Raw genomic sequence first — 15,407 nt, 5'->3', positions numbered from 1 at the left:
GGGTAAACTGGAGATGTATGGGTAAACTGGAGATGTATGGATAAACTGGAGATGTATGGGTAAACTGGAGATGTATGGGTAAACTGGAGATGTATGGGTAAAACAGAGATGTATGGATAAACTGGAAATGTATGGGTAAACTGGAGATGTATGGGTAAACTGGAGATGTATGGATAAACTGGAGATGTATGGATAAACTGGAGATGTATGGGTAAACTGGAGATGTATGGGTAAACTGGAGATGTATGGGTAAACTGGAGATGTATGGGTAAACTGGAGATGTATGGGTAAAACAGAGATGTATGGGTAAACTGGAGATGTATGGGTAAACTGGAGATGTATGGGTAAACTGGAGATGTATGGGTAAACTGGAGATGTATGGGTAAACTGGAGATGTATGGATAAACTGGAGATGTATGGGTAAACTGGAGATGTATGGGTAAACTGGAGATGTATGGGTAAACTGGAGATGTATGGGTAAACTGGAGATGTATGGGTAAACTGGAGATGTATGGGTAAACTGGAGATGTATGGGTAAACTGGAGATGTATGGATAAACTGGAGATGTATGGGTAAACTGGAGATGTATGGGTAAACTGGAGATGTATGGGTAAACTGGAGATGTATGGATAAACTGGAGATGTATGGGTAAACTGGAGATGTATGGGTAAACTGGAGATGTATGGGTAAACTGGAGATGTATGGATAAACTGGAGATGTATGGGTAAACTGGAGATGTATGGGATAAACTGGAGATGTATGGGTAAACTGGAGATGTATGGGTAAACTGGAGATGTATGGGTAAACTGGAGATGTATGGGTAAACTGGAGATGTATGGGTAAACTGGAGATGTATGGATAAACTGGAGATGTATGGGTAAACTGGAGATGTATGGGTAAACTGGAGATGTATGGATAAACTGGAGATGTATGGGTAAACTGGAGATGTATGGGTAAACTGGAGATGTATGGGTAAACTGGAGATGTATGGATAAACTGGAGATGTATGGGTAAACTGGAGATGTATGGGTAAACTGGAGATGTATGGATAAACTGGAGATGTATGGGTAAACTGGAGATGTATGGGTAAACTGGAGATGTATGGGTAAACTGGAGATGTATGGATAAACTGGAGATGTATGGATAAACTGGAGATGTATGGGTAAACTGGAGATGTATGGATAAACTGGAGATGTATGGGTAAACTGGAGATGTATGGGTAAACTGGAGATGTATGGATAAACTGGAGATGTATGGGTAAACTGGAGATGTATGGGTAAACTGGAGATGTATGGGTAAACTGGAGATGTATGGATAAACTGGAGATGTATGGGTAAACTGGAGATGTATGGGTAAACTGGAGATGTATGGGTAAACTGGAGATGTATGGGTAAACTGGAGATGTATGGGTAAACTGGAGATGTATGGGTAAACTGGAGATGTACGGATAAACTGGAGATGTACGGGTAAACTGGAGATGTACGGGTAAACTGGAGATGTATGGATAAACTGGAGATGTATGGGTAAACTGGAGATGTATGGGTAAACTGGAGATGTATGGATAAACTGGAGATGTATGGGTAAACTGGAGATGTATGGGTAAACTGGAGATGTATGGATAAACTGGAGATGTATGGGTAAACTGGAGATGTATGGGTAAACTGGAGATGTATGGGTAAACTGGAGATGTATGGGTAAACTGGAGATGTATGGGTAAACTGGAGATGTATGGGTAAACTGGAGATGTATGGGTAAACTGGAGATGTATGGATAAACTGGAGATGTATGGATAAACTGGAGATGTATGGGTAAACTGGAGATGTATGGGTAAACTGGAGATGTATGGGTAAACTGGAGATGTATGGATAAACTGGAGATGTATGGATAAACTGGAGATGTATGGGTAAACTGGAGATGTATGGGTAAACTGGAGATGTATGGGTAAAATGGAGATGTATGGATAAACTGGAGATGTATGGGTAAACTGGAGATGTATGGGTAAACTGGAGATGTATGGGTAAACTGGAGATGTATGGGTAAACTGGAGATGTATGGGTAAACTGGAGATGTATGGATAAACTGGAGATGTATGGGTAAACTGGAGATGTATGGGTAAACTGGAGATGTATGGGTAAAACAGAGATGTATGGATAAACTGGAGATGTATGGGTAAACTGGAGATGTATGGGTAAACTGGAGATGTATGGATAAACTGGAGATGTATGGGTAAACTGGAGATGTATGGGTAAACTGGAGATGTATGGGTAAACTGGAGATGTATGGGTAAACTGGAGATGTATGGGTAAAACAGAGATGTATGGGTAAACTGGAGATGTATGGGTAAACTGGAGATGTATGGGTAAACTGGAGATGTATGGGTAAACTGGAGATGTATGGGTAAACTGGAGATGTATGGATAAACTGGAGATGTATGGGTAAACTGGAGATGTATGGGTAAACTGGAGATGTATGGGTAAACTGGAGATGTATGGGTAAACTGGAGATGTATGGGTAAACTGGAGATGTATGGGTAAACTGGAGATGTATGGGTAAACTGGAGATGTATGGATAAACTGGAGATGTATGGGTAAACTGGAGATGTATGGGTAAACTGGAGATGTATGGATAAACTGGAGATGTATGGGTAAACTGGAGATGTATGGGTAAACTGGAGATGTATGGGTAAACTGGAGATGTATGGGTAAACTGGAGATGTATGGGTAAACTGGAGATGTATGGGTAAACTGGAGATGTATGGGTAAACTGGAGATGTATGGGTAAACTGGAGATGTATGGGTAAACTGGAGATGTATGGATAAACTGGAGATGTATGGGTAAACTGGAGATGTATGGGTAAACTGGAGATGTATGGATAAACTGGAGATGTATGGGTAAACTGGAGATGTATGGGTAAACTGGAGATGTATGGGTAAACTGGAGATGTATGGATAAACTGGAGATGTATGGGTAAACTGGAGATGTATGGATAAACTGGAGATGTATGGATAAACTGGAGATGTATGGATAAACTGGAGATGTATGGGTAAACTGGAGATGTATGGGTAAACTGGAGATGTATGGGTAAACTGGAGATGTATGGATAAACTGGAGATGTATGGATAAACTGGAGATGTATGGGTAAACTGGAGATGTACGGATAAACTGGAGATGTACGGGTAAACTGGAGATGTACGGATAAACTGGAGATGTACGGGTATACTGGAGATGTACGGGTAAACTGGAGATGTATGGATAAACTGGAGATGTATGGGTAAACTGGAGATGTATGGGTAAACTGGAGATGTATGGATAAACTGGAGATGTATGGGTAAACTGGAGATGTATGGGTAAACTGGAGATGTATGGATAAACTGGAGATGTATGGATAAACTGGAGATGTATGGATAAACTGGAGATGTATGGGTAAACTGGAGATGTATGGATAAACTGGAGATGTATGGGTAAACTGGAGATGTATGGGTAAACTGGAGATGTATGGATAAACTGGAGATGTATGGGTAAACTGGAGATGTATGGGTAAACTGGAGATGTATGGGTAAACTGGAGATGTATGGATAAACTGGAGATGTATGGGTAAACGGGAGATGTATGGGTAAACGGGAGATGTATGGGTAAACTGGAGATGTATGGGTAAACTGGAGATGTATGGGTAAACTGGAGATGTATGGGTAAACTGGAGATGTACGGGTAAACTGGAGATGTACGGGTAAACTGGAGATGTATGGGTAAACTGGAGATGTATGGATAAACTGGAGATGTATGGATAAACTGGAGATGTATGGGTAAACTGGAGATGTATGGATAAACTGGAGATGTATGGATAAACTGGAGATGTATGGATAAACTGGAGATGTATGGGTAAACTGGAGATGTATGGGTAAACTGGAGATGTATGGATAAACTGGAGATGTATGGGTAAACTGGAGATGTATGGGTAAACTGGAGATGTATGGGTAAACTGGAGATGTATTGATAACTGGAGATGTATGGGTAAACTGGAGATGTATTGGTAAACGGGAGATGTATGGATAAACTGGAGATGTATGGGTAAACTGGAGATGTATGGATAAACTGGAGATGTATGGATAAACTGGAGATGTATGGGTAAACTGGAGATGTATGGATAAACTGGAGATGTATGGATAAACTGGAGATGTATGGATAAACTGGAGATGTATGGGTAAACTGGAGATGTATGGGTAAACTGGAGATGTATGGGTAAACTGGAGATGTATGGATAAACTGGAGATGTATGGGTAAACTGGAGATGTATGGGTAAACTGGAGATGTATGGGTAAACTGGAGATGTATGGGTAAACTGGAGATGTATGGGTAAACGGGAGATGTATGGGTAAACTGGAGATGTATGGATAAACTGGAGATGTATGGGTAAACTGGAGATGTATGGGTAAACTGGAGATGTATGGATAAACTGGAGATGTATGGGTAAACTGGAGATGTATGGATAAACTGGAGATGTATGGATAAACTGGAGATGTATGGATAAACTGGAGATGTATGGGTAAACTGGAGATGTATGGATAAACTGGAGATGTATGGATAAACTGGAGATGTATGGGTAAACTGGAGATGTATGGGTAAACTGGAGATGTATGGGTAAACTGGAGATGTATGGGTAAACTGGAGATGTATTGATAACTGGAGATGTATGGGTAAACTGGAGATGTATTGGTAAACGGGAGATGTATGGATAAACTGGAGATGTATGGGTAAACTGGAGATGTATGGATAAACTGGAGATGTATGGATAAACTGGAGATGTATGGATAAACTGGAGATGTATGGATAAACTGGAGATGTATGGGTAAACTGGAGATGTATGGATAAACTGGAGATGTATGGATAAACTGGAGATGTATGGGTAAACTGGAGATGTATGGGTAAACTGGAGATGTATGGGTAAACTGGAGATGTATGGATAAACTGGAGATGTATGGGTAAACTGGAGATGTATGGGTAAACTGGAGATGTATGGGTAAACTGGAGATGTATGGATAAACTGGAGATGTATGGGTAAACTGGAGATGTATGGGTAAACGGAGATGTATGGGTAAACTGGAGATGTATGGATAAACTGGAGATGTATGGGTAAACTGGAGATGTATGGGTAAACTGGAGATGTATGGATAAACTGGAGATGTATGGGTAAACTGGAGATGTATGGATAAACTGGAGATGTATGGATAAACTGGAGATGTATGGATAAACTGGAGATGTATGGGTAAACTGGAGATGTATGGATAAACTGGAGATGTATGGATAAACTGGAGATGTATGGATAAACTGGAGATGTATGGGTAAACTGGAGATGTATGGGTAAACTGGAGATGTATGGGTAAACTGGAGATGTATGGATAAACTGGAGATGTATGGGTAAACTGGAGATGTATGGGTAAACTGGAGATGTATGGGTAAACTGGAGATGTATGGATAAACTGGAGATGTATGGGTAAACTGGAGATGTATGGGTAAACGGGAGATGTACGGGTAAACTGGAGATGTACGGGTAAACTGGAGATGTACGGGTAAACTGGAGATGTACGGGTAAACTGGAGATGTATGGGTAAACTGGAGATGTATGGATAAACTGGAGATGTATGGGTAAACTGGAGATGTATGGGTAAACTGGAGATGTATGGATAAACTGGATATGTATGGGTAAACTGGAGATGTATGGGTAAACTGGAGATGTATGGGTAAACTGGAGATGTATGGGTAAACTGGAGATGTATGGATAAACTGGAGATGTATGGATAAACTGGAGATGTATGGGTAAACTGGAGATGTATGGGTAAACTGGAGATGTACGGGTAAACTGGAGATGTATGGGTAAACCTTTTCTCCAACCTTTTGGGCCCTATAACAAAGAACCAAGAGCAAAAACTCAGAATCAGCTATTAAAGACTACCAGAACCCACTGGATTCTCCAACTACATTGAATGGACTACAGGACAAAATACAAACCCTCCAACCCAAAAAGGCCTGTGGTGTTGATGGTATCCTAAATGAAATGATAAAATATACAGACCACAAATTCCAATTGGCTATTCTTAAACTCTTTCACATCATCCTCAGCTCTGGTATCTTCCCCAATATTTGGAACCAAGGACTGATCACCCCAATCCACAAAAGTGGAGACAAATTTGACCCCAATATTTACGGTGGAATTATCAACATTTCCTGAGTGAAAACAATGTCCTGAGCAAATGTCCAATTGGCTTCTTACTGAAATACTGTACGACAGACCACGTGTACACCCTTATTGACAAACAAACAAAACAAAAGCAAAGTATTCTCATGCTTTGTTCATTTCAAAAAAGCTTTTGACTCAATTTGGCATCAGGGTCTGCTATACAAATTGATGGAAAGCGGTATGGGGGGAGCATATGACATTATAAAATCAATGTACACAAACTGTGGTGAGGGGATGGATGGAGTCAGGCGCAAGAGTGTGAAGAAGGAATACGTTTTATTCAGCCCAATAAGGTAGTCCGCAACAATGCGTAAACACGATCCCAGTGCGACTTAAATGCGTCCTGGGAACCAAACAAACACGGGTAAATATTCCCAGCGATAAAATAACATAATGCTCCACCGAGCTAGTGATACCTCCACTAAGTAACAATCACACACAAAGACATGGGGGGCAGAGGGAACACTTATACAGGGACTGGTGAGGGGATATGAACCAGGTGTGTGTAATAAACAAGACAAAACAAATGGAATGATGAGATGAGGAGCGGCAGTGGCTAGAAGGCCGGTGACGACGAACGCCGAAGCATGCCCGAACAAGGAGAGGAGGCCGCTTCGGAGGAAGTCGTGACATAAACAACAAGTGTGCAGTTAAAATTGGCAATAAACACACAGATGTCTTTCCACAGGGCAGTGGGGTGAGACAGGGATGCAGCTTGAGCCCCTCCCTCTTCAACATATATATATCAACGAATTGGCGAGGGCACTAGAACAGACTGCAGCACCCGGCCTCACCCTACTAGAATCTGAAGTCAAATGTCTACTGTTTGCTGATGATCTGGTGCTTCTGTCCCCAACCAAGGAGGACCTACAGCAGCACCTAGATCTTCTGCACAGATTCTGTCAGACCTGGGCCCTGACAGTAAATCTCAGTAAGACAAAAATAATGGTGTTCCAAAAAAGGTTCAGTAGCCAAGACAACAAATGCAAATTCTATCTAGACACTGTTGCCCTAGAGCACACAAAGAATTACACCTACCTCGGCCTAAACATCAGCACCACAGGTAACTTCCACAAGGTTGTGAACCACCTAAGAGACAAGGCAAGAAGGGCCTTCTATGCCAACAAAAGGTACATAAAACTCAACATTCAATTAGCATCTGGCTAAAAATACTTGAATCAGTTATAGAACCCATTGCCCTTTATGGTTGTGAGGTCTGGGGTCCGCTCACCAACCAATAATTCACAAAATGGGAAAAACACCAAATTGAGACTCTGCATGCAGAATTCTGCAAAATATATACTTTGTGTATAACGCAAAACCCAAAACAATGCATGCTGAGCAAAATTAGGACTATACCCGCTAGTTATCAAAATCCAGAAAAGTGCTGTTAAATTTTACAACCACCTAAAACCACACATTCCACCACAAAGCCCTAACCTACAGAGAGATTAACCTAGAGAAGAGTCCCCTCAGCCAGCTGGTTCTGGGGCTCTGTTCACAAACACAAACAGACCCCACAGAGCCCCAGGACAGAAACACATTTAGACCCAACCAAATTATGAGAAAGCAAAAAGATAACTTTGACACACTGGAAAGAATCAACCAAAAAACAGAGCAAATTGGAACACTATCTGGCCCTAAACAGAGAGTACACAGTGGCAGAATACCTGACCACTGTGACTGAGCCCAATTAAGAAAATCCTTGACTGTGTACAGACTCAGTGAGCATAGCCTTGCTATTGAGAAAGGCCGCCGTAGCCTGTCTTCTCTCGAGAGCCAGGTCCGCCTATGTGCCCACTGCCCACAAAATGAGGTGGAAACTGAGCTGCGCTTCCTAACCTCCTGCCAAATGTATGACCACATTAGAGACACATATTTCCCACATATCACACAGACCCACAAAGAATTTGAAAACAAATCAAACATTGATAAACTCACATATCTGTTAGGCGAAATACCGCAGTGTGCAATCACAGCAGCAAGATGTGTGGCCCATTGCCATGACAAAAGAGCAACCAGTGAAGAACAAACAACATTGTAAATACAACCTAGATGTATCTGTTTATTTATTTATACTTCAACTACTTGAACATTATTACAACACTGTACAAAGCCAATAATATAACATTTGAAATGTCTTTATTCTTTTAAAACTTTCTCGAGTGTAATGTTTACTAATGTTTACCTTGTTTAATTCCGGTTTGTTTATTGTCTATTCCATTTGCTTTGGCAATGTAAACATATGTTTCCCATGACAATAAAGCACTTTGATTTGAATTGAGAGAGATACAAAGACAGAGAGAGATCCAGGAAGAAAGAGAGCGACAGAAAGAGAGAGATGTATAGCCAATAGAGGAAGGGTTGATGAATGTCTAAAGCATTAGAATAGGTCCTAACGTTAGAGTTAGTGTTAAGGGTAGGTCCTAACGTTAGAGTTAGGGTTAAGGGTAGGTCCTAACGTTAGAGTTAGGGTTAAGGGTAGGTCCTGACGTTAGAGTTAGGGTTAAGGGTAGGTCCTAACGTTAGAGTTAGGGTTAAGGGTAGGTCCTAACGTTAGAGTTAGGGTTAAGGGTAGGTCCTGACGTTAGAGTTAGGGTTAGGGTAGGTCCTAACGTTAGAGTTAGGGTTAAGGGTAGGTCCTGACGTTAGAGTTAGGGTTAGGGTAGGTCCTAACGTTAGAGTTAGGGTTAAGGGTAGGTCCTAACGTTAGAGTTAGGGTTAGGGGTAGGTCCTGACGTTAGAGTTAGGGTTAAGGGTAGGTCCCTAACGTTAGAGTTAGGGTTAAGGGTAGGTCCTGACGTTAGAGTTAGGGGTTAAGGGTAGGTCCTGACGTTAGAGTTAGGGTTAAGGGTAGGTCCTAACGTTAGAGTTAGGGTTAAGGGTAGGTCCCAACGTTAGAGTTAGGGTTAAGGGTAGGTCCTAACGTTAGAGTTAGGGTTAAGGGTAGGTCCTAACGTTAGAGTTAGGGTTAAGGGTAGGTCCTAACGTTAGAGTTAGGGTTAAGGGTAGGTCCTAACGTTAGAGTTAGGGTTAAGGGTAGGTCCTAACGTTAGAGTTAGGGTTAAGGGTAGGTCCCTAACGTTAGAGTTAGGGTTAAGGGTAGGTCCCTAACGTTAGAGTTAGGAGTTGGGTAGGTCCCTAACGTTAGAGTTAGGGTTAAGGGTAGGTCCCTAACGTTAGAGTTAGGGTTAAGGGTAGGTCCTAACGTTAGAGTTAGGGTTAAGGGTAGGTCCTAACGTTAGAGTTAGGGTTAAGGGTAGGTCCTAACGTTAGAGTTAGGGTTAAGGGTAGGTCCTAACGTTAGAGTTAGGGTTAAGGGTAGGTCCTAACGTTAGAGTTAGGGTTAAGGGGTAGGTCCTAGCGTTAGAGTTAGGGTTAAGGGTAGGTCCTAACGTTAGAGTTAGGGTTAAGGGTAGGTCCTAACGTTAGAGTTAGGGTTAAGGGTAGGTCCTAACGTTAGAGTTAGGGTTAAGGGTAGGTCCTAACGTTAGAGTTAGGGTTAAGGGTAGGTCCTAACGTTAGAGTTAGGGTTAAGGGTAGGTCCTGACGTTAGAGTTAGGGTTAAGGGTAGGTCCTGACGTTAGAGTTAGGGTTAAGGGTAGGTCCTAACGTTAGAGTTAGGGTTAAGGGTAGGTCCTAACGTTAGAGTTAGGGTTAAGGGTAGGTCCTAACGTTAGAGTTAGGGTTAAGGGTAGGTCCCTAACGTTAGAGTTAGGGTTAGGGGTAGGTCCTAACGTTAGAGTTAGGGTTAAGGGTAGGTCCTAACGTTAGAGTTAGGGTTAAGGGTAGGTCCTAACGTTAGAGTTAGGGTTAAGGGTAGGTCCCAACGTTAGAGTTAGGGTTGAGGGTAGGTCCCTAACGTTAGAGTTAGGGTTAAGGGTAGGTCCCAACGTTAGAGTTAGGGTTAAGGGTAGGTCCTAACGTTAGAGTTAGGGTTAAGGGTAGGTCCTAACGTTAGAGTTAGGGTTAAGGGTAGGTCCTAACGTTAGAGTTAGGGTTAAGGGTAGGTCCCTAACGTTAGAGTTAGGGTTAAGGGTAGGTCCTAACGTTAGAGTTAGGGTTAAGGTTAGGTCCCTAACGTTAGAGTTAGGGTTAAGGGTAGGTCCCTAACGTTAGAGTTAGGGTTAAGGGTAGGTCCTGACGTTAGAGTTAGGGTTAAGGGTAGGTCCTGACGTTAGAGTTAGGGTTAAGGGTAGGTCCTGACGTTAGAGTTAGGGTTAAGGGTAGGTCCTGACGTTAGAGTTAGGGTTAAGGGTAGGTCCTAACGTTAGGGTTAAGGGTAGGTCCTAACGTTAGAGTTAGGGTTAAGGGTAGGTCCTAACGTTAGAGTTAGGGTTAAGGGTAGGTCCTAACGTTAGAGTTAGGGTTAAGGGTAGGTCCTAACGTTAGAGTTAGGGTTAAGGGTAGGTCCTGATGTTATTTAGGGTTAAGGGTAGGTCCTAACGTTAGAGTTAGGGTTAAGGGTAGGTCCTAACGTTAGAGTTAGGGTTAAGGGTAGGTCCTAACGTTAGAGTTAGGGTTAAGGGTAGGTCCTAACGTTAGAGTTAGGGTTAAGGGTAGGTCCCTAACGTTAGAGTTAGGGTTAAGGGTAGGTCCTAACGTTAGAGTTAGGGTTAAGGGTAGGTCCTAACGTTAGAGTTAGGGTTAAGGGTAGGTCCTAACGTTAGAGTTAGGGTTAAGGGTAGGTCCTAACGTTAGAGTTAGGGTTAAGGGTAGGTCCCTAACGTTAGAGTTAGGGTTAAGGGCAGGTCCTAATGTTAGAGTTAGGGTTAAGGGTAGGTCCTGACGTTAGAGTTAGGGTTAAGGGTAGGTCCTAACGTTAGAGTTAGGGTTAAGGGTAGGTCCTAACGTTAGAGTTAGGGTTAAGGGTAGGTCCTGACGTTAGAGTTAGGGTTAAGGGTAGGTCCTAACGTTAGAGTTAGGGTTAAGGGTAGGTCCTGACGTTAGAGTTAGGGTTAAGGGTAGGGTCCTAACGTTAGAGTTAGGGTTAAGGGTAGGTCCTAACGTTAGAGTTAGGGTTAAGGGTAGGTCCCTAACGTTAGAGTTAGGGTTAAGGTTAGGTCCTAACGTTAGAGTTAGGGTTAAGGGTAGGTCCTAACGTTAGAGTTAGGGTTAAGGGTAGGTCCTGACGTTAGAGTTAGGGTTAAGGGTAGGTCCTGACGTTAGAGTTAGGGTTAAGGGTAGGTCCTGACGTTAGAGTTAGGGGTTAAGGGGTAGGTCCTGACGTTAGAGTTAGGGTTAAGGGTAGGTCCCTAACGTTAGGGTTAAGGGCAGGTCCTAACGTTAGAGTTAGGGTTAAGGGTAGGTCCTAACGTTAGAGTTAGGGTTAAGGGTAGGTCCTAACGTTAGAGTTAGGGTTAAGGGTAGGTCCTAACGTTAGAGTTAGGGTTAAGGGTAGGTCCTGATGTTATTTAGGGTTAAGGGTAGGTCCTAACGTTAGAGTTAGGGTTAAGGGTAGGTCCTAACGTTAGAGTTAGGGTTAAGGGTAGGTCCTAACGTTAGAGTTAGGGTTAAGGGTAGGTCCTAACGTTAGAGTTAGGGTTAAGGGTAGGTCCTAACGTTAGAGTTAGGGTTACGGTAGGTCCTAACGTTAGAGTTAGGGTTAAGGGTAGGTCCTAACGTTAGAGTTAGGGTTAAGGGTAGGTCCTAACGTTAGAGTTAGGGTTAAGGGTAGGTCCTAACGTTAGAGTTAGGGTTAAGGGTAGGTCCTAACGTTAGAGTTAGGGTTAAGGGTAGGTCCTAACGTTAGAGTTAGGGTTAAGGGTAGGTCCTAACGTTAGAGTTAGGGTTAAGGGTAGGTCCTGACGTTAGAGTTAGGGTTAAGGGTAGGTCCTAACGTTAGAGTTAGGGTTAAGGGCAGGTCCTAACGTTAGAGTTAGGGTTAAGGGTAGGTCCTGACGTTAGAGTTAGGGTTAAGGGTAGGTCCCTAACGTTAGAGTTAGGGTTAAGGGTAGGTCCTAACGTTAGAGTTAGGGTTAAGGGTAGGTCCTAACGTTAGAGTTAGGGTTAAGGGTAGGTCCTAACGTTAGAGTTAGGGTTAAGGGTAGGTCCTAACGTTAGAGTTAGGGGTTAAGGGTAGGTCCCTAACGTTAGAGTTAGGGTTAAGGGTAGGTCCTAACGTTAGAGTTAGGGTTAAGGGTAGGTCCTGACGTTAGTTAGGGTTAAGGGTAGGTCCTAACGTTAGAGTTAGGGTTAAGGGTAGGTCCTAACGTTAGAGAGTTAGGGTTAAGGTAGGTCCTGACGTTAGAGTTAGGGTTAAGGGTAGGTCCTAACGTTAGAGTTAGGTTAAGGGTAGGTCCAACGTTAGGGTTAAGGGTAGGTCCTAACGTTAGAGTTAGGGTTAAGGGTAGGTCCTAACGTTAGAGTTAGGGTTAAGGGTAGGTCCTAACGTTAGAGTTAGGGTTAAGGGTAGGTCCTAACGTTAGAGTTAGGGTTAAGGGTAGGTCCTGATGTTATTTAGGGTTAAGGGTAGGTCCTAACGTTAGAGTTAGGGTTAAGGGTAGGTCCTAACGTTAGAGTTAGGGTTAAGGGTAGGTCCTAACGTTAGAGTTAGGGTTAAGGGTAGGTCCCAACGTTAGAGTTAGGGTTAAGGGTAGGTCCCTAACGTTAGAGTTAGGGTTAAGGGTAGGTCCCTAACGTTAGAGTTAGGGTTAAGGGTAGGTCCTAACGTTAGAGTTAGGGTTAAGGGTAGGTCCTAACGTTAGAGTTAGGGTTAAGGGTAGGTCCTAACGTTAGAGTTAGGGTTAGGGTAGGTCCTAACGTTAGAAGTTAGGGTTAAGGGTAGGTCCTAACGTTAGAGTTAGGGTTAAGGGTAGGTCCTAATGTTAGAGTTAGGGTTAAGGGTAGGTCCTGACGTTAGAGTTAGGGTTAAGGGTAGGTCCTAACGTTAGAGTTAGGGTTAAGGGTAGGTCCTAACGTTAGAGTTAGGGTTAAGGGTAGGTCCTGACGTTAGAGTTAGGGTTAAGGGTAGGTCCTAACGTTAGAGTTAGGGTTAAGGGTAGGTCCTGACGTTAGAGTTAGGGTTAAGGGTAGGTCCTAACGTTAGAGTTAGGGTTAAGGGTAGGTCCTAACGTTAGAGTTAGGGTTAAGGGTAGGTCCTAACGTTAGAGTTAGGGTTAAGGGTAGGTCCTAACGTTAGAGTTAGGGTTAAGGGTAGGTCCTAACGTTAGAGTTAGGGTTAAGGGTAGGTCCTGATGTTATTTAGGGTTAAGGGTAGGTCCTAACGTTAGAGTTAGGGTTAAGGGTAGGTCCTAACGTTAGAGTTAGGGTTAAGGGTAGGTCCTAACGTTAGAGTTAGGGTTAAGGGTAGGTCCTAACGTTAGAGTTAGGGTTAAGGGTAGGTCCTAACGTTAGAGTTAGGGTTAAGGGTAGGTCCTAACGTTAGAGTTAGGGTTAAGGGTAGGTCCTAACGTTAGAGTTAGGAGTTAAGGTAGGTCCTGACGCGTTAGAGTTAGGGTTAAGGGTAGGTCCTAACGTTAGAGTTAGGGTTAAGGGGTAGGTCCTAACGTTAGAGTTAGGGTTAAGGGTAGGTCCTAACGTTAGAGTTAGGGTTAAGGGTAGGTCCCTAACGTTAGAGTTAGGGTTAAGGGTAGGTCCTAACGTTAGAGTTAGGGTTAAGGGTAGGTCCTAACGTTAGAGTTAGGGTTAGGGTCCCGGAGGGTTAGGGCAGGTCCTAACGCTAGAGTTAGGGTTAAGGGTAGGTCCTGACGTTAGAGTTAGGGTTAAGGGTAGGTCCTAACGTTAGAGTTAGGGTTAAGGGTAGGTCCTAACGTTAGAGTTAGGGTTAAGGGTAGGTCCTAACGTTAGAGTTAGGGTTAAGGGTAGGTCCCTAACGTTAGAGTTAGGGTTAAGGGTAGGTCCTAACGTTAGAGTTAGGGTTAAGGGTAGGTCCTAACGTTAGAGTTAGGGTTAAGGGTAGGTCCTAACGTTAGAGTTAGGGTTAAGGGTAGGTCCTGATGTTATTTAGGGTTAAGGGTAGGTCCCTAACGTTAGAGTTAGGGTTAAGGGTAGGTCCTGGACGTTAGAGTTAGGGTTAAGGGCAGGTCCCTAACGTTAGAGTTAGGGTTAAGGGTAGGTCCTAACGTTAGAGTTAGGGTTAAGGGTGAGTCCTGACGTTAGAGTTAGGGTTAAGGGTAGGTCCTAACGTTAGAGTTAGGGTTAAGGGTAGGTCCTAACGTTAGAGTTAGGGTTAAGGGTAGGTCCCTAACGTTAGAGTTAGGGTTAAGGGTAGGTCCTAACGTTAGAGTTAGGGTTAAGGGTAGGTCCTAACGTTAGAGTTAGGGTTAAGGGTAGGTCCTGATGTTATTTAGGGTTAAGGGTAGGTCCTAACGTTAGAGTTAGGGTTAAGGGTAGGTCCTAACGTTAGAGTTAGCGTTAAGGGTAGGTCCTAACGTTAGAGTTAGGGTTAAGGGTAGGTCCTAACGTTAGAGTTAGGGTTAAGGGTAGGTCCTGATGTTATTTAGGGTTAAGGGTAGGTCCTAACGTTAGAGTTAGGGTTAAGGGTAGGTCCTAACGTTAGAGTTAGGGTTAAGGGTAGGTCCTAACGTTAGAGTTAGGGTTAAGGGTAGGTCCTAACGTTAGAGTTAGGGTTAAGGGTAGGGCTGAAGTCCCCATGACAAGAACCATTCTACGTATTAATACAGTGATTCCTTCCAGGAACAAAGGAAGAAAGGAACACATATTTTGTATAGGGCCTCAATCAATCACATTTATTTGATAAAGCCCTTTTTACATCAGCAGTTGTCACAAAGTGCTGTACAGAAACCCAGCCTAAAACCCCAAACAGCAAGCAATGTAGATGTAGAAGCACATTGGCTAGGAAAAATTCCCTAGAAAGGCAGGAAGCAGGAAGAATCCTAGAGAGGAACCAGGCTCTGAGGGGTGGCCAGTCCTCTTCTGGCTGTAGAGAAGAACCAGGCTCTGAGGGGTTGCCAGTCCTCTACTGGCTGTACTGGGTAGAGAGGAACCAGGCTCTGAGGGGTGGCCGTCCTCTTCTGGCTGGGCTGGGTAGAGAGGAACCAGGCTCTGAGGGGCGGCCAGTCCTCTTCTGGCTGTACTGGGTAGACCAGAGGAACCAGGCTCTGAGGGGTGACCAATCCTCTACTGGCTGTACTGGGTAGAGAGGAACCAGGCTCTGAGGGGCGGCTGGAGGAGAATAGGGCCTCTATGG

The 15,407-nt window shown here is 43.5% G+C and overlaps 1 protein-coding gene across 1 annotated transcript in view; it reads left to right on the top strand.

Moving 5' to 3' along the window:
• stau2 (staufen double-stranded RNA binding protein 2) overlaps window positions 1-15,407 on the top strand; it is a gene marked incomplete at its 5' end in the record, with an annotated part of 268,867 nt that overhangs the window by 252,601 nt on the left and 859 nt on the right. The window lies entirely within an intron of this gene.

This window comes from Coregonus clupeaformis, unplaced genomic scaffold (assembly GCF_020615455.1).
Source record: "Coregonus clupeaformis isolate EN_2021a unplaced genomic scaffold, ASM2061545v1 scaf0081, whole genome shotgun sequence".
Lineage (NCBI taxonomy): Eukaryota > Metazoa > Chordata > Actinopteri > Salmoniformes > Salmonidae > Coregonus > Coregonus clupeaformis.
This window is presented reverse-complemented; position numbering and strand designations above follow the sequence as displayed.